The sequence below is a fragment of the Mixophyes fleayi genome, chromosome 5 (genome assembly GCF_038048845.1).
Source record: "Mixophyes fleayi isolate aMixFle1 chromosome 5, aMixFle1.hap1, whole genome shotgun sequence".
NCBI classification, from domain to species: Eukaryota; Metazoa; Chordata; class Amphibia; order Anura; family Limnodynastidae; genus Mixophyes; species Mixophyes fleayi.
The window spans coordinates 32365339-32385421 of record NC_134406.1 but is presented as its reverse complement, the minus strand read 5'-3'; the positions used below and the strand labels follow the sequence as shown (position 1 = coordinate 32385421).

The window sequence follows — 20083 nt, the reverse complement described above, 5'->3', positions numbered from 1 at the left end:
TATCGGTGTGACCTGTGTATAATGATCAGTGTGCCTTAGGTGTGTGATGTCACTGTAACCTGTGTATAATGATCAGTGTGCCTCAGGTGTGTGATGTCACTGTGACCTGTGTATAATGATCAGTGTGTATGAAGTGTGTGATATCTGTGTGTGATGATCGCTGGTATTAATTGAATTGGATTGTTCGTGGCTGCCTGTGCTTTCATATCTGAAGAAAATTTGGTTGCAAGTATTGCCCATAAAAGCTTTTTCACAGTTGAATCATTTGCATTCTATTAGAATTGCCCCCTTAATGTCAAGTGAATTTCAATTATATTCCACCCAAAGACAGATGTTAATACAGCAGTAAGAATGCAGAGATTACACACTGTGTATACTGCTGTAGAAGCAACTATCTCATCAAACCACCAGATGTCACTTGAAATCAAAAAAGAAATTTGGAAATGTGGACAGTCTAATGCTAGCTATCTTCTTGGGTAGAGACCAGACAGTCATCTGATATTTCAAATGATGATTCTGAATTACAATGAAAGTTAAATGTCTACTGGTCATAAAACTGAACCTATGAAAATGATCTTAGGATATAACGGCAATAAAAAGCCTTGAAATACTATATTCTATCAGGAATTGGAACAAATTCTGTATTAGATTATCTCTCCCAGTCATACCTTATTAAGAGACTATTATTTTAGGACTCTTTAGTAACAGTCCTCCATGGATAAATTAGATTCTGCCCGCCCCTGCCCCTCTCCCCCATCTGATAAAAGCCATCACACTCTGTTGTTTGCTCACAATGGAGGGAATACAAGTGTTGGAGCTGGGAGAATGATTGTATCTGGAAATTCAAAACCCCAATACATAAAGAAACAGGACCTCATTTAGAGTCGGACGCAAAGTCCGTTTTAGGCGCATCTAACCAAAAAACACTACCACGCATGTGCAGAAAGCACCATATCCGCCTGCATCTTGGACGCAATTAACACTTGCGACAGCTTGCGGCTCACTACGAGTGAATGGGAGGAACATGGATTTGTGAAGGCGTGACCATGTAAATACATCCTAGTCGCAGTGAGGCGCAGACGCAACACATGTCAAAACAGGGCTAAAGCTGTGCGGAAGGAATTAGGTGGCGCAAGCGGTTTGCTAGCTGCAGGAACTGCTCGCAGCTCGATAGGGTATTAAAAGTGGGACGCAACTGGGGTTGCTTGCCACTCGTAATACCCTACCAAGCTGCGGCACACTCCCACTACTACACTTCTTAAATGGACTTTGCGTCCGACTCTAAATGAGGTCCACAATGTCCTGTTCACTCAACCTATCCATAGAAGCTAAGTGTGCTGGTCACACCCAGTACTCCTGAAACACGTAGGGCTAGATTTACTAAGCTGCAGGTTTGAAAAAGTGGGGATGTTGCCTATAGCAACCAATCAGATTCTAGCTCTCATTTTGCAGAAAGTACTAAATAAATGAAAGCTAGAATCTGATTGGTTTCTATAGGCAACATCCCCACTTTTTCAAACCCGCAGCTTAGTAAATCTAGCCCGTAGTCTGTTCAGTGATGATTATCTGATCATTTGTTATAATCCCTACCACTAAAGAAGCATGGTTGTATCAAAGTTGATAACTCTTTTGAAGGGATTGAGATTTATGTTATTTATTGTAAAAATATTCGTAATATTTGATACAACCTCAGTATGCTCAATTTTACTAAACCCTAAATAGACTGTAAAGTATAATTGTGTATATAAATGCTTTCCCTTTAGTAATAATGGACTTATTTAGTTAAATATAAACACTCCCATTATTTCATGTATACACGGCCTTTGATTTGCAGTATATTAATGTTAAATGGTGGCTTAACTCTCATTCTTCTATGATGTTGTCCAAAGAATATTAGGTCCACTTTTGTTTTTCTGCAACACAAAATAATGCCGCTCCCTCATCTCACTTAGTGTTACCGTACATTAAATATTGTATCTGCCCCTCCATGGTCATGCACTATAGACAGATCCATTTGCTCCTCTAAGGAGACAATAGGGCTGCCTTAATTACAAGTGGCACTTTGTGTGCAACATCGTTCAGCATTAATATACTGCATTTCAAAGGCCGTCTATATATGAAATAACTGGAGTGTTTATATTTAACTAAATAAGTCCATTATTACTAAAGGGTAGGCATTTATATTCACAGACAATCTATACTCTATGGTCTATTAAGGGTTTATTTTCACTTTGCTTTTCTGTAAATGGGCAGGGTTTAGTACGAATTCCCAACGGGGATCTGTCTACCTTTATCCTGTCAACACCAAAATAGTGACCGGGTAAATGTCGACAGATTCATTCTGTTCACATGATTAAAATGTAGATATTGCCACAATGTTTACATTAAATGAGCAATACCGCTGGACCCTTCCAGTACTAAGCAGTTATAAAAAAGAAATAATAACACTAATAAGCCTGAAAACTACCAACCTCCCCCCCTCCTAAAACTCATGAAAACTTGTGCCCCCCCTCCCCAGTCGAATTAACCCTAGTGTTACCAGCTTAGTGCTGGTACTAGCAAAATCAAGGGAATAAGCAGCGTGTAGTCCCCCTGATTTTACTAGAGCCAGCACTAGGCCATGCCAGATGGGGCTGTTGGCACTATAGCTGAGCAACCAACATCGTGGGGTCCCATGCCCTGATATGTTCAGAGAGTTATGGGAAGAGCCCACAACTCTACTTGTGACCAGCCTAGGGCTGGATGACATTATGACAGGGGGACCCCACAATGCTGGTTCCCCCTAGGGCTGGGACCTGCATTTTTTTGTGGACCCCATGTCCCTAGAGACTCCAGCCCTGTGGCTGTGGGTTCCCCTGCTATAGTGCCACCAGCCCCAGTTGGCACAGTCTAGTGCTTGATTCTAGTAAAATAACTTCTTTTTTGTGTGCGCCGACAGGTCCGGTGGTTATATTGTCAGCACAAGTTTTAGTTTTTACGTATTTTGGGGGGGGAGGTAGAGTAGTTTTCAGTTTTATTAGTGTTTTTATTTCATTGTTATAACTGTTTTGTGCCGACAGGTTGGGTGGCTGTATAGCTGCCTGACCCGTCGACATTGCTCGTTTAATGTAGACATTGTGACTGTCGACATAACTACTGTTGACAATCACAATGTCTATATTTTAATCATGTGAACAGAATGAATCTGTCGACATTTACCATTTTGGCGTCGACAGGATAGACGTAGACAGATCCACCGCCGGTAATATGACCACCAGCGTTTTGAACCATTACATTGCACTGGAAAATGTCTTTGTACTTATTAATATGACAAGCTAACATGAAAAGGAATTCAACCAAACACAACAGGACAGTTCCAGCAAGTAGCGGCGTTGCCATGTAAACAGATATCTTTACTGTGCACATCTTGTTATTTGCTTAGTGTGGTATACAGAATACATGAAAAGCTTGTGTTGTGTTGTGCTGTTTTCAAAAATACATTTATATTCCTGAATTCTGTCCATGAAATGTAGATTTGTATACACAGACTACACAGGTTTTGGGGCTTCTGCTACAAGCTATGAGCCTGATTTAGAGATGTCTAAAAAATCAATGTTACAGAAGTGTGATGTCATTTTTAAATGTAAAATCAACAGACCATGAACCCATCAACATAACAGACCTAAAAGGAAGCTCTATCGAGTTTGTTATCATCCGCTGGCAATTACTAAGCATTTAGTGGCGGGACACGTTTTCCTACAACTCACAATTCATTTAAGCAAAACACATTAAATTAGTCATTTTCTCAACCTAATTTTAGACCGTGTGAGCTGCAGTGTTACTATGTTTAGCCGTTTGCCTAATTTGTTTTGGTGGAACCTATTCTGCTATTGTTTTTTCTTTTAAATGAAATGTGTAGATTTTCAAAGAGAAAACTGCATAGGAAGGATTTTAACTATTATAACTTAGTAAACTTTCAAAAATTCAAAGCATTTTGTAGGTAATTTTCGACATAGTTCATAATATATCTTGAACTGGCCTTGCAGATATGACTCTTGGGAGTTTTCTCGCATCCCTAACATGTGTGTGCAGGAGGCAAGTGATGGAAGGAATTGAACACATGGAAATGGCTTTAATGGACTTTGCTTAATTTCTTCAATCCTCAAAGCATTTAAAATAACAGGTGCAAACTTGGAATAATGAGCTGTAATGATATGATAACTGGACAAGCTCGGTCCTGCATCCTATCTGCAACTCCTTTGGCAGCAGCTGGGTATGTGTCTAGAATGTATCTTGTTCCTCCATAAACAGAGCAGATTGCCGATAAGCAGTCTGTCTCCGAGCACCAGTCACCAACCAGGTCCTGCTGTACATGGTGGAATAAATTATTCGGCAACTGAAAATGATCATGACTCTCTTCAATTGACTTTTGAGTTCATTACCAAGGTCTCCGTCTTGGCTTGTTGTAAGATGCATATACTGGTCTAAAGTAGAAGATTTAAGGATATCAATAGTTGAGGAGTAGGAATCCTGAAATTTTCATCCCCTGAGATGAACAAGTCCAATAATTATAGCATCAGTGAAAGCATCGTGTTGCTTAGGTGCACAGATGAGTAATCGTTTGGGAATTCCCATATGTTTTTACATAAAGTGCAGTCAGTATGTTGTCAAAGTTCTCTGGTCTCTGGTCTCCCAAAAGTAATAACACATTGGCTAACCAGATCAAGATATGCAAATATATGTTAAACAACCTGACAAAGGAATCTGGCCCAGTGGATGGAATTGGCTGTACTTAGAATTGTCCCATATTCAGCTGTAAGAAAACCAGAGTACTGCGGATTGGTAAACATTTATTTTATAGCATTCTGGCAGAAATCAGATTTCACTCCCAATGCCAATCTGTTCTCTCCCTGACAGGCAATAATTAGTGATTTTTGCACTTAGATTATTCCATCTTCAGGATACAGACAACACCCAACAATTGCTTGCTTGTCAAGTCTCACTGATGCTGCTGAATCCACCTAAAGCTGGGTACACACTACAGGGTTTTCGTCCAATAATCAGCTCTACCAGCCAACATACGACCGCTCGTTTAAAAGTCAGGTCAGTGTGTGTAGTGACACGATGGTCGAAAGTCTGTCCAAATGGACGATTGTTGCCTCATTTGGTTGGTCGTACCAGTAAATATTTTCGTTCCAATCTCGTTTCCGTTGTGTAGTGTGTATAAACTTCCAACCGATGTTGCTTCAGTGTGTACGAAATTGCAATCATTGCTCACGACAACATGACTGTAAAAAGTCGCTAAAGGGACGTCCGCTCTTCCCTTTATCGTCCTAAACAAGGCTATGCAGTCCATGGACCGAGCGGACCATCGATCGCATGTAAAATCGATCGGCATAAAAAGTTGGTGGAAAATTCTGTAGTGTGTACCCAGCTTAAGACAGCAGCGAGCTTTAATAGACCATCTTCAAGGACAGTTTCCACCATCAGTGGCTAAGCCTTCAATAACTACATGGCTTTTGTTTGTGTCTCCTTAGGAGCGATCAGATCTAGTAGAAAGAAAGATTTCAGATTATACATTCAAATATCTTTTAACTGCATTGATTTATTTTGTCAGACACAACTTCAACACAATAACCTGTCTGACAAAGTACACACACATTATGCCACTTTTAAGAAAACTGCTTTATTGTCACCAATTAAAACTTTGTACCTTGATCAACAATACAATCCACTTTTGTTCCTTCATGCCTCATGTAAATTGACATCAAGATGAACAACTATTAATTTTTTTCTGTATGTGTTGGACACTGTAAGGGAAATTACACTTCCAGATGCCGAAAATGTTAAAAGGGCTTTTCCTTCCTCTCCTACAAATTGCTCATCACCAACATCCTGTAATTTATTGGAAACGCTCATGTCCTAGTTTTTTTCAAGGACATCGTCATCCACATCTATAACACGACAACCCTACTTATGACCAAGTACTCTGCCAACTGAGGTCTTCCCAGACCCTGGAGAATAAGATTCTTCTCAACGACAAGAGAGCTAAGAGTTGAAAGCCATAAATTCCACAGCTTGGAATGTAGGAAGGATTTTGAAAACAGTAACCAAAGACATATTATTTATGGAATGCAGAAAGAGACAGCCACTTGCCATTAGTTAGTTATCACATTCATTTGCAGAGCTCACTGAAAACTAAAAATAATTATTTTAATACATAAAAAATTTCACATGTAGGGGGTCATTTAGCGTTGGACGGATTTGTGTCCAAAATGTACAATTGAAATGCGTGGAGCATAAATGGAGCATTTATTTAGCTGATGCAGATGCTGCAGCGATCAATTTGGTCTTCAACCTCCTCCTCCTGCTATTATCAGCATCATCAGCTATTTATATAGCGCCACTAAATCCGCAGCGCTGTACAGAGAACTTACTCACATCAGCCCCTGCCCCATTGGAGCTTACAGTCTAAATTCCCTAACGTACACAAACACAGACCGAGAGAGAGACTAGGGTCAATTTGATAGCAGCCAACTAACCTACCAGTATGTTTTTGGGGTGTGGGAGGAAACTAGAGCACCCGGAGGAAACCCACACAAACACAAACAGACAAACTATACACAGCTAAGGCCATAGTCGGGAATCAAACTCATGACCCCAGTGCTGTGAGGTAGAAGTACTAACTAGTAAGCCACTGTGCTGCCCATGTTTCAAAAACTGTTCCCATCATTCTGCTCCTCTCCTAACCTCTTTTCCTAATTTCACTCTCCCCAGTTTCTCCCTTCGTATTCCTCACCTCCTCCTGCAGTTTTTTACTTTCCTTTCTCTTTCCCTCTGTTCCTTCCCCTCCCTCTCCTCTAACAAGGGATTGATGCTAAATTCTCAGCATGCTGATATCATGTAGAAGGTAGACAGGGGAGTCCGACTCCCACAACAATTGTCTGCAGAGGAGCCTAGCAGGTAATTGTGGAAATATGGGAGGGGTGCATTAAGGTTATGTAATAGGACTACTAATATAATGTGGGGGCTGGTGCATGCTAATCATGTAATGTGGGTGCTGGTGAGGCTATTAATGTAATTGGGAGTTGGGGGATGATAAGGTTATTTGGGGACTAGTTTAGTGTAATGTGGTTGCTGGTTGGAGTTATAAATGGAGGAGGGCTATACATGTAACGTAGCAGCAGATGGGAGCTATTAATTTAATACAGGGTCTCTTAATTAAATGTGAGAGCAATTAATGATATGTGGACTGGATGGGGGTAATAGTATATTAAATATGGGAGCTAATCATTTTATGAATGGGCTAGATGGGGAAGAGGCTTATTTATAAAACGTGGGTGTTATTGATTTAATGTTCGGGCTGATTGAGGGGAGGGAGGATAAAGGTGTTGTTATTTGGCTTTCCAGGAGGTGAATAGGAACTTTTCCTTTTCCAAGGAGGGCCTCATCTTTTCAGGATCCAGTGAAGCAGCATCTGAGCTTAAGGCACCAGCAGCAGCAACATCAGATAGTCCATGCTGCAAGATCAGGTGGGAAAGAGCAGCACTGTGCGGATTGTGGCAGGTTAGTCCCAAACTAACCCTGGCAGCAGCTCTTACCCTGCTGCAAGGTGCGGTGAAGGAGTGCTCAGAAAGCTGTACAGCACTACACCACAGCAGCACATGCAAATGCTCTATGATGTGGGCAACCTGTTCCTTCCCACATAGAACAAAAGTGGTGGGAGCTGCAGGAACAGCCTAGTTCAGCCGACAATGTAGCAGATAACAATTTGTGATGTGGGGAGAGGCCTGGGACTCATGTCACAAGGGCAGAATGGTGGGGGAGAATATGGGAAAAGGAGAGGTTTAGGAGGGCATATGTCATTATGCTCTCCCCATGTTACATATGTTCCCCAACATTCTCCTCTTATCACATATGTTCTCCCACCATTTTTCCATTGCCACATATGAGGGGGAAGCCCCAAGCACTAATCTTGTACACAGGCCCATTTAATTTATATAACGCCCCTTGCATCAAGCAAGGTTTTAGCTCGAGTCCAACCTGAAGTAGTACTTGAATGGTCAAACATCATGAGCCTCAGCTTTGTCTTTGATTTGTCAAGTACGTAACCAGTTACAGTAAGTGGAAGTTGCCTGTGTAATACAACAGTGAAGCAAAAAATGTGCTAAATACAAGTAAATATGTCATGTATGTCTAAACACATAGAAAGTCAATCATATGGATAGGCACCACATCTTATGCGCCCTCTATATTTAGGCTACCACTAACCATGTCTAGAATGGCATTTTTCAGTCATATGGGAGAGTAGTTACTTGAGCGTTTCTAACTATTTAAAAAAGATGGCACCTATGGCCATATGCATAGGTTCAGTATCAAAGAGCTTGTATCTTGGACACAGGTTATAACACTAGCAATATGTTGCCTCCTATATATGAAGTTCTTCCTGCGCCTTTTGAAACTTACACTGAAAAATGAAACCCTGCAAATCGGGGGATATTATTGTATATTTATCCATAACAAACACAATAAGAACTTGTACTGAAATTGACTTTCAGCACTTGTAGGAATGACTGTACTGTACCTATTGGCTTGTCTTACGCTCGGTGTGTAGTTTTTATGGCTTAGTGCAGCAAGCATTTTGCTTTGTTTCAAAATCAATTATTTGGAAAACCCCTCTGTAGAAATCATGCATTTGCCGGTGCCCATGTGATGAGCAATCTAATCTCTCTGCTGCGTGTGTGGTGCCAAATTGGAAAGTAGTTCCAGGATCTGCCAGCGTGTGCGCTCTGGGCCTGATTCATCAAGGGACGCAAACAGTCATTTTGTGCCTACAATCCGAAAAATCACTCTGTGCTGGTCCAGAACCGGACCATACGTCACAGAACGCAGCCACGTTCAATTCATCTGTAGGACACTTACTACAGGCTATGATTACAGGGAGGGGACAGAGAGGGGAAGGGGTGTTTGCGCATAGTTAATGTACTGTAAGGGTGTGACAAACTCACGCGCACACAGCAGTGTCTGACTCAAGCTCTGGGCGTCTCCCAGGTCCTTGTTTTTCAACCATATCTCTTGCTCCAGTCTAAGTGCTGATTACTAGTGATGACGGCTATGTATGCTGCTATTACATGTGTTTGCAGTCAGGAGCCACTATAAACATTTATTTTATGTACAGTAGTCATTCATAACATACTAATGTATTTAATGGAAAATGTATTTTAATGTCTTATCATTAATGCCTATATTATTTTGGTGTTCTTATATTCCACATAATATTGGACGTATCCTGCAGTATCTTGTCTAGTAGAGTAGAGCAGACCTACACCCGTTGAATTTGGGGCTACGTATACCCGGTTTATATGTGTTTTAAAACAGATGCACATTGTGCTCAGTATGCGTGCATTGATGAATCAGGGCCTCTGAGTAGGATTCAAGTAGTCACCGACGTGCCCGGTCTGCTCTGGCGGTTGTTACGCCATTGCTAGGAGACATTTATGAAGGCCGGTGTACAAGAAAAGGAAGTGTTGCCCATAGCAACTTATTCTGATTATAATCTGTCTGTCACCAAGGAGATTCATTGTACAATATTTGCCGGATGGGAACTGAGAGGTTAAAATGGTTTCCAGACAGTAATTAGCAGTGTTACAATGTCACAGATACCTGGAGATCTGCCCAGTATGTCCCAAACTAACATACGCCTGTACAGTCAGAAATTGTTTGCAGTTGATTGTAACACAGGCTCTTCCTCCCAGTGGAATATTGCTCCTAAGCACAATGGGAACTATTGTGTATTGCCGCAATTTTGTTTACAAATCATATTTTATTGGACAAATAAAGTTATATTCTGCAGTAATAAAGACCTTTTTCTGTTATAGTGTTTATGATGGAAAAGTATTTTCATGTGTACACAAGAAGGAATATTATATCTGCTGTATTGTATGAAGTCTAATAGCAAATGTGCTTTTAACTATGAAAATAAATGTTTACAAAGTTTTACAGTACTTACAGCTGGTGATGTGGATGTAAGTACTCCTGCCGTAGACCTGGCACATATGTACAGAACAGAACTGGACTTATCTTAGAGTGCATATAGGGTAAAATACACATATTTTGCATGCTTATTGTTGGGCCATACTTTATGCCCAAGTTGCACTCAACTCTGCATCAGACCCTTTATACAATTTAAGTTCACTAACTTAGCATTGTCAGGAATAAGGTCATATTGTGGGCACTTAACCACAATCTATGCCTCACATTTCAGAAGCTTAGATTTCATATATGTATAAACAAGTATCATCTCTATTATGAAGTACTGGATCCAATGGCCCTAGCAATCCCTGAACACTAAAAATATATTGTTTTTAATAATAATCCATTTTTTTTAAAGTAACACAATCAGCATAAGGATATCCCACTGTGCAAGAATGACAACAGGTTCTCATTGAAGGATTTATCAGAATCATACCTGACATTACCGTTCACATCTTACAACATTATTCTAAGTGGCATCCAAGAATGAGCACAGTGCCATAAAGAAGACACGGAGCCTCATATAAAGATAGCAGCAAAGCAAAAAAAGCTGCATATTAGCTCAAACCGTGTTGCACAGCAAAGTGTGCAAATGCACGTGTCATACGCTGGGTCTTCGGTACTTCTAAACCGAGACCCGGCTCACTTACCTCTCCGCCAGCATCCTTCCCCGCGGCCGGGCGCCATCTTAGTTTCGCATGCGCAGACCCGATTTCTCATTGGCCCTCGGGCTGCCTCCCACTACTTAAGGCAGCTTCCTCCCCTCTTCTGTGCCTGTTCTTGGTCATCATTCTCATGGTGAGAACAAGCTCTGGATCTCTCTCACTCCACCATTCCTGTGGTAACCTGTTGTCCACAGATCATCACTCCACCATCCTTGTGATCTGTCCTACTGTTCGCCGAGCTTCGCTCCATCATTCCAGTGGTAATAACCTGCTGTCTGCAGATCATCACTCCACCATTCCAGTGGTAATAACCTGCTGTCCGCAGATCATCACTCCACCATCTGAGTGGTAATAACCTGCTGTCCGCAGATCATTGCTTCACCATTTCAGTGTATAGTCTGCTGTCATAGTCCGATCCTTCTTCCCTCACCCCACTACTGTCTTGTGCTGTGCTCCGCTGATCTCGCCATACTCCCCAGAGGGCCGCTACCTGCGTAGCAGAAGCCACTAAAACCATACCTTCTTGCGAGGGTTCCTGGAGAAGACCAGCCGCTACGTTAGACTCCGCGCATAAGAGTATTGCCAAATTTGTAGATCAGGGTCCAAGAATCCTACATTTCTGTGACAGCACACAGGGAAACACTGGCTATTTTTGCATGTAGCACAAAAAATACTTATTTTTAAACTGCAATTTAGAGTTGGGGCAGGACACGCCCCCTACCAACTTTAAATTAGTCTCCATTACTCTTTTAATGCTGACATGAAAAGAGCAATGAAGGCGGATCCAGCGGCTATACCCTGGACCCAACTCCATTACCCTTTTAATGTTGGCATTATGATCAGAGACAATTGTTAATGTCTCAAATCCCACTATCGACATTGGGAATCAGCACAACGGAAGTGTCAGCGTTTACCCTGCCAATGCTGGAATTACGTACCCCCAGGCTAAGTGACTTTCTAACCTCTTGAACTTATTACCTCTGTTTCCCTGTGTATCAAGCCAGCTTGATTTGGTACAACACCTCTGGCTATTCTCAAGATCTACACCCGGTTTAGTGCTGCACCACACAGAGACTGTACGACTGCCTATTCCAGTTCCACTCAGTTCCCAGCCAAAGAGATCCAACCATCAGAGACACAGGTAAGTTACCTGTGTCTCTGATGGTTGAATCTCTTTGGTAACAATAAACTTGGTTACCTGAGGTAACCAAGTTTATTGTTACCATGACACTATGCTACTGAGAAGCTTTCAGTGACATCATCAAACTCTACGAAGTAGTCTAGTTTTAAGATAAGCTTCACATTGGCTGTAAATTATTACATGAGAAAAGTGTCACAGTATATTCCGATCAATGTGAAAACAGCTTTTAAATTATGTATTTAAAATATGTTTAAATGATGCCTAGTGCATTATTGCAGGAAGAAAAAGACAGAAAGATATATAGCTTTATAATTTTGTCAAGATTTTTATGTGTGCTATTAGACTTTGTTCAGTCTGTATAATCGATGCTAGATTTTTCAAAACTGCATAACAGGTACACTTTATTGGCAATGCTACATTATAAACAAACATACCAACCTTGATAAAAATAAGCTATAAAACTTCTTGCGCAAAAGTCAGTTTCCTGCATCCACTAAGGTGAAAAGTAAAATAAATAAATAAACGAAAACAGATTTTGCACGATAATCCTTTGAATAGCCCTTTTATTCAGAAGACACTGACTTCATATATTTTTACGATTACCACTGTTCCGACATGGAAGCACCAAGCTGACAGCAAGTGATTCCGATTGGAGAAGTGTTCGGCACTGCAGGCTGACGTCATCGCGACGTCTGTCAATAGAAATTTAAAGCGGCAATGTGGGGACCCCTAAGTTTAAGTGTATACTGTATAGATATATTTACCTGTGGTATTCTGTTCAAAGGTCAGGACCTTTGGTCAAAGGTCAAAGGTAAAGGACATAATGTACAAACTTACGCTTCATAATAGCCATCTTTACAACTTCTCTGAGCCTGTACTACGGTGCCAGGAGTGTAATGCAGATTATTGATTTGCAGGAAGTATTTGGTTAAAGTCATTATAATACTGTTAGAAACAATCACAGCCACTTATGAGCAATATGACTGCTGGGTTTGAATTTAATATTTAAACAGTGAAAAGCTGCCGCTGTGAAGCTTACACATGAATTTTAGATTGTTAATATTTAATACTGGAAAGAGGAGTTAAAGGACTAACAAAGTAGCTGCACTTACAGGACTAGTAAGAAGCACACTTGAAAGATGATGCCGAGATGGGCATATGCCCATAAAATATGCAAATTTTAGAAAAACTGGTGGGCAGGGGGACATGTGTGAAAATCTGCATCTGCGGTGGAACACCCTCGGCGCACCCTTACTGTACATTGTCTGTGTTCATTCACCTTCCTGACCCCATTCCGCTCTTCATGTCACAAGCGTCATTCGCGTTCAGACATGAATTGCATGCGTTCTCATTTATTGGCGAAAGGTCCATTTCCGAGCATGAGCAGAGCTATTTCGCGCAAGATACAATGCGCAAAGGGATTTACGTCTGAAAATAAATGGTTATACAATTTTGAGCACACTCTTGCGTTAGGCTGGTGTGGGTGTAGGTGTGTGCGCTACTAAACACAGATTCCCCCACCTAGTAAAACTAGAAATAGGTAGTACTTATCCTTTGCGTAGTCGTGGGCCGCAGGCCATCACAAAACCACACCACGGCAGCCCCCTACAGCCTGCGCTCCATGACGCAAAGATAAGTACTACTTATGCGGCTATGTTGCCCAGCTCGAAACACAGCGGCATTTCTGCATCAGGCGCGAGTGAAGAGATGCAGCTTGACAATGTTAGTAGTAAATGTGAATGTTATGTTACTATTAAAGTAATTCTATCATTTCAAATAAGCATTGCCCAAGCGATTTTATTGTGTTTCCGAAGCACAAGCAATTTATTTATCAAAAGCAATTTGTTTAGCAGTTCAATAAATAAGTACAATACAGTACAATATAGCCGATACATGATACCTATTAAAGATGTTACATTAAAACAGGAAAATATAAAACACCGAATACATTACATCTTCCTTATAGAGTTCACTCAGGTTCAATGAATGCAGCCCTGCGATCACATTTCCAGCTTCCAAGAGAGCTAACAAAAGCCAACATGCTTGTATATACTGTACAGATTACAACTCTTAGTGAGGTCTTCATTGGTCCAGGCTTGATGGCATTCCAGTTCCTTGCAAGTTATAGGTCAGTTCATTTGATCCTTACAAAGGGTGAGGGGAACATCCCCCACCCTATTGTTCCCATGATTTGACTCTAAATGACCAGTTCAAACTGACCCACACAAAAGTATTTAAGAGCATTAATCTCATATTGCTTGTATCTTGCGATCGCTATTCCATCCACAACGGATTAATGCTGGTGAAATAAGCTTTAATATGAGACCAAACTCTTTATCTTTTAAAACACTTGAACCATAAAAACCTTTACTACAGTATTATATATAAATAAATATACAATTTAATACATTTTACTAATTAATGAATGTGGATTGGAACCTTTAATAAATATGAAATATATAAATAACCAAATGTTGTAGTGTGAGTGTGTGCGTATTTTACAGCGTGATAGCGCCATGCCCCGTGTAGCGTTGTATGCTGAGTGCAATTGCACGATAAAACAATATTAACCAATATACTTTTCGTTCATCCAATTATACGACTTCGACATTACCTTATTTGTATACAATGTAAGAGAGAAAATACAACAAAGAATGACAGTGTTTTTAATAAATGTAAAAGTTGCATTTTTATTATAAAATGTAATTAAATGCAAACACCCCCAGACTCACTATTTACCACTTTATTATCAAATGGGAATCTTCTTTCCTGCAGTAGTCCACAAATTAAAATCTGCATAGACAATGTGAAATAACCTAGAGGTGAAGCTAAGGAATGAAGTAGGATTAGCTGGAGGCGTATGTATATGTGTATATATAGGGCCTGGTTGGACATGGACAGCAAAATACATAGCATGGAGATTACTATGAGAAATGATAGAACGCTTAGAAGGATGACATATAAATGGTGTTTGCAGAAGTGGCAGCTATTGCAATGGAAAAACTTGTGTTTAATCACTGATGAGGAGAGTAAAATGTGGAAACTGTAAGCAGCCACATAATATATTTAATTTAAAACACTGCATTTATAGCAAAGTGGGACAGAAATAGTAACATAAAATAAAGATAGAAAATTATATACCATTGATTACCTATTTAACTGTTTTTTAAACAACAAGAAAGTACTTTACTAGCCTCCATAGGAAGACTCCCAAGGTGCTTTGCAGCACCACTTCCAACAGAGCAGCCAATCAGGGGAGTGCAAACTAATAATAATTAATTACAAACATGACAACCTTTGTGGCTGATGCTATTTGCTATAATCACCATTTATTTAGATAGCGCCACTAATTCCACAACGCTGTACAGAGAACTCACATCAGTCCCTGCCCCATTTGGGCTTACAGTCTAAATTCCTCAACACACACACACACACACACACACAGTAGAGAGACTAGGGTCAATTTGTTAGCAGCCAATTAACCCTATCAGTATGTTTTTGGAGTGTGGGAGGAAACCCACACAAACACAGGGAGAACATACAAACTCCACACAGATAAGGCCATGGTCGGGAATTGAACTCATGACCACAGTGCTGTGAGGCAGAAGTGCTAACCACTTAACCACCGTGCTGCCCATATATGTCTGTAACAAAAAAGAGGGCACACTTCCTTGAAACTTGGGCTTGTCCCTGAATACATCAAAAGAAGTTTATATTTCCATGTGAGCCACACAGGCTCTTAACAGTTAACACCACATAATTAATTTATACATTGTGCTATATGTTGGCTATTAGCAATAATCTCAAGACGACATTCACCTTTATACTTACTAAGCATTCTGACAGCTGTAATGGCTACAATTATAGAAGCCCCACATGACATGTCCCTCTATTAAGGCCTAATGCATAGGATACATTTTCCATGCATAACAATCACATATTCTGAATGGTTCTGATGTTAGTATACGTTACAGGAACTGAGTGCTGGTAGCTTTATTAACTTTAAACTCAACTTGGGGCAAAAGTTTAAAAAAGAAGCGTTCAGCAACAATCAGAGAACCATATTTTGCTATGTTAATTGCACAATATGTGGCGTCTGTGTATATTAATACACTTTGACTAGGGATATGTATAATATGACGTGAACGCCAGTTGCGGGGATTATAATTTAATACTGTCACTATGTATTGACTGCAGCTATCAAACCATACATACATATGTCATCAGATTATTATAATACTGTCACTATGTATTGACTGCAGCTATCAAACCATACATACATATGTCATCAGATTATTATAATACTGTCACTATGTATTGACTGCAGCTATCAAACCATACATACATATGTCATCAGATTATTATAATACTGTCACTATGTATTGACTGCAGCTATCAAACCATACATACATATGTCATCAGATTATTATAATACTGTCACTATGTATTGACTGCAGCTATCAAACCATACATACATATGTCATCTGATTATTATAAAGAATTATGCTATTTGTGACACTTAGGGGTGAAATTTATCAAGCTGCGGGTTTAGAAAAGTGGAGGTGTTGCCTATAGCAACCAGATTCTAGTTATTATTTATTTAGTGCATTCTACAAAATGACAGCTAGAATCTGATTGGTTGCAATAGGCAACATCTCCACTTTTCCAAACCCGCAGCTTGATAAATTTACCCTTTATGCAATATGGTTAGGAAGAAAAACTCAAGAAGAATATGAGGCTTAAGTAACAATGTTTAAAGCTGGGCAACAGGAAATAACTTTCTGCTACAAAATAACATGTAACAGATTTGTCTTGCGACATTGCATAATAATTAGATAGTAATCTATAATATAAAAGCCTAGCGGCGTGTGTTAGTCTGTGTGTGTAAAAAAAAAAAAAAACAAGCTGCAGCGCCACCTGCTGGGCGGAGTTATACACTGACCTACTAAATTCTTAGCATTATCTAATATATAAAAGTAAAAGCCTAGCGGCGTGTGTTAGTGTGTGTGTGTGTGTGTGTGTGTGGAAAAAACTATTTTCTCAGAAAGGGCTCATCCAATTGACCTGAAATTTGGTATACTGACATTATTTGACAAAAAAATTAGAATAGTGAAGTCAGTTAACTTCCATCATCCCCCCCTTTCCCCCGTGGGAGGGATAGTAAAGGCTAAATTTACGAGTTGAGGGGTCAAACTCATTTTCGTGAGGGAATTTTACTTCATGAACACACATTAAAAAGGGCGCTTGCGTCGGGAAGTAACGCTCTTCCCCTGAGGAGGCCTGGGCTAGGCCCAAATGCATGACAAGAACCCTTTTAAGACCTTAAGTAGCTTCATTTGACTAGAATGCATGAGTATCATGCACGGGTTAACTTATATATATATATGTATATATATATATATATATATATATATATATATGTATATATATATATATATATATATATATATATATATATATATATATATATAATGTATGTGTTTTTACAAAGCATGTTATGGCAGAAACGCAGGTGCCACCCAAATTCTGAACAGCAGAAATATGCAGACATCATTTCATTCCATTTATAATGCAGCAGGAGCAACTTCTACAAAAAGACGCATATAAACACCCTTCTAATTCAGTTCTAAGAACCACACAATTACAATATTGCAAGTCTTTCTGATAGATAAATGTCATAAAACAGAAGGAAGGCACAGAGAATAAAGGCTCATCTAGTTTTAGGACACCTATATTATATATTTTAGCGCCCTGTCAGCATCTGCAGTCCGTTGTATTACAAAATTACAAGATATATTTTTAAGTTCTCTTTGCCTTCATTTAGTTCCTTGTAATTTAGTTATCAGAGAGAATATTTAAAATGCATCATACACAGAACATAACATTAGACTTGATTAAATAGACATTATGTAAATATGTAATTCAATGTATCTTTGGTGCTTGCTTAAATGCAGCATACACAACACAACTACACTTAGGTAGATCCAAATGTTTTTTACAGTTACTCCTCATAGAGTACCGTGTATGATGTGAATTTGACATTTTTATCATGTCCCCCACCAGATATATTAGCGGTCAATTTTAGTGAAAAAAGGAAAAATTAGCAATTTGAAAGTGCTCTAATAAAAAAAGTAGTCAAGATCGATAACCCAAAATCTGTTTGTCAAATCTTTGAGTATATGGCTATTCCCTAAACAAAATACAGCTCTGAAGATTTTATTTCTTCCCACTGAAAAAAAATAAAAAAATGGACTTCTTTTAAAATCTGACCACTAACTTTGGGCTTAAATTTCAGTCATAAGGAAGAGATATAGGGAATAGATATACGCACAAAAAAAATGTAGCTTGAAATGTGCTGAAAATAATGGTTTTTATCCCAGCTTTCTATGGCTTTTTTGAGCTGAAATATTGCATTTACCCCAAACATCAGAAACAGCGAAAACTGTCATACGTCATGATACAAAAACAAGGACAAGCAACCAGGGCTGGACCACTCCATATGGATTAACCCGTCACTGTACCCAACTGCTGTTGTTTATCTTTCCAAACTTCTACTTTTCCGCAAACCAATAAACTATGCGCCCTAGAGGTTATCTAGGCACACTTGCACAATTTGAGGCACACTGGAGGTCCAAATCTGCCTTTGCACTAAAAAACGGTTACACGTTAACAATGCTGAACTTTATATGTGCTTTTATAGGTCCATGTGCTAACTACAGCCCTACCGTGGGGTTCCCCTGCTATAACGCCAAACCAACCCTAGCGCTGTATTCCTTAGGGTAATCAGGTCTGCAATAAAAATGCAGACTCCTCGGGGTATCACCAGCACAGTGCTGACAAGCACTAGGGCTCTTCCCACACCCCTGTGGGAAATTTGTCTGTGGCGCACCACAGGTCCCAGTATGTCCAGGTTGCCCATAAGGGCCTGATTCATTAAGAAACGCAAAGCAAAAAAAAGGGGTACATGTGCACCTTCACAAAACCATACCGCATTGAAGGGGGAGGTAAATTTAAAATGTGGGGACAGACTTATAGTTGGGGTAGGGCATGTCCTAGATCAACTTTCAGTGTAAAAATAAAGCTATCAAGTATTTGTGTGCTACATGAAAAAATAGCCAGCATTTTCCTTATGTGCAAAATAATAAACTAATTTGCACCCCTTGCATTGTGACGTGGTTTGTCCAGAAGCAAATTTACTTCTTTTTTTGCTAAGCTTACTTAATGAATTAGGCCCTAAGTGTTTAGGCATGTTGACATTTGTAGTACTACGAGTATTAGCCAGTGCCGTAACTAGACATTTTAGTGCCCTGGGTGAGACAGGGCACCGGTCCCCCCCATCTAAGTGGGAGTGACATTTGCCAAGTGGGTGTGGCCAACCTAATGTGGGGGTGTGGCTAGCACTTTACTGAAAGAATTCTGTTACACATATTTGCTAATGCATTTTATATATATATATATATATATATATATATATATATATATATATATATATATACATACAGTGGTGGGATTCAAGTAAATTAATTCAAATATGAATTATATTCATATTATGGCACAATAATGCCCCCAGTACATATTATGCCAGAGTAATGCCCCCAGATTTAATAAATCCATGAAAAACGGTTTAAAAATAGGATATATAACAATCAGGTGCTGTAAACATATATATGAGCTGTGATAATGGGTAAAAAAGCATGTAAACTAATGTGTGCATTAGATGCCTCCTAGACATTTTGTACGCACTGTGTTTTTCAATTCGGTATCTTTATTGATGGGAGAGGGAGAGGGAGAGAGGGAGCACTCTGACACTGCTCTCGTTACATAAAACACCCAGTTCTGTATGTCCAAAGCACAGACTAATAACGATGATGATGATTTGCTGGGAAGGACAGAACTGGTCAGCCAATCAGCATTAAGCTAGTGGTGTGGAATTAACAGTTGATTCACTGAGCGAGATTCTTCTTCTGCTTTTAACTTCCGCACTTGAACGCATGTGCGTTCCACTAACAAGAAGTTCAGCATTTGGAACGCAACTTTGGAAGTTAAAGGCTGTAGATACAGAGCCAGGTAGCGGGCTGCTGCTGCGCCCCCTTGGACTTGCGCCCTGGGCGACAGCACCGCCCACACATGCCTAGTTACGGCTCTGGTACCAGCATACCTGGCAGCAAGGGAAAAATGGAAATAAAACACAGAGACAGTTGTAAAAATAAATTTATGTGAAAAAAACACCCCTACACATTCCTCAATCACCCTCTTTACTCACCTA

The 20083-nt window shown here is 39.8% G+C and overlaps 2 pseudogenes; both read right to left on the bottom strand.

The window, feature by feature from the left end:
* Positions 1-4054: 4054 nt before the first annotated feature.
* On the bottom strand, positions 4055-5466 carry LOC142157975 (threonine synthase-like 1; annotated as a pseudogene).
* A 46-nt stretch (positions 5467-5512) lies between these two features.
* Positions 5513-6227, bottom strand: LOC142157974 (threonine synthase-like 1; annotated as a pseudogene).
* Positions 6228-20083: the final 13856 nt, after the last annotated feature.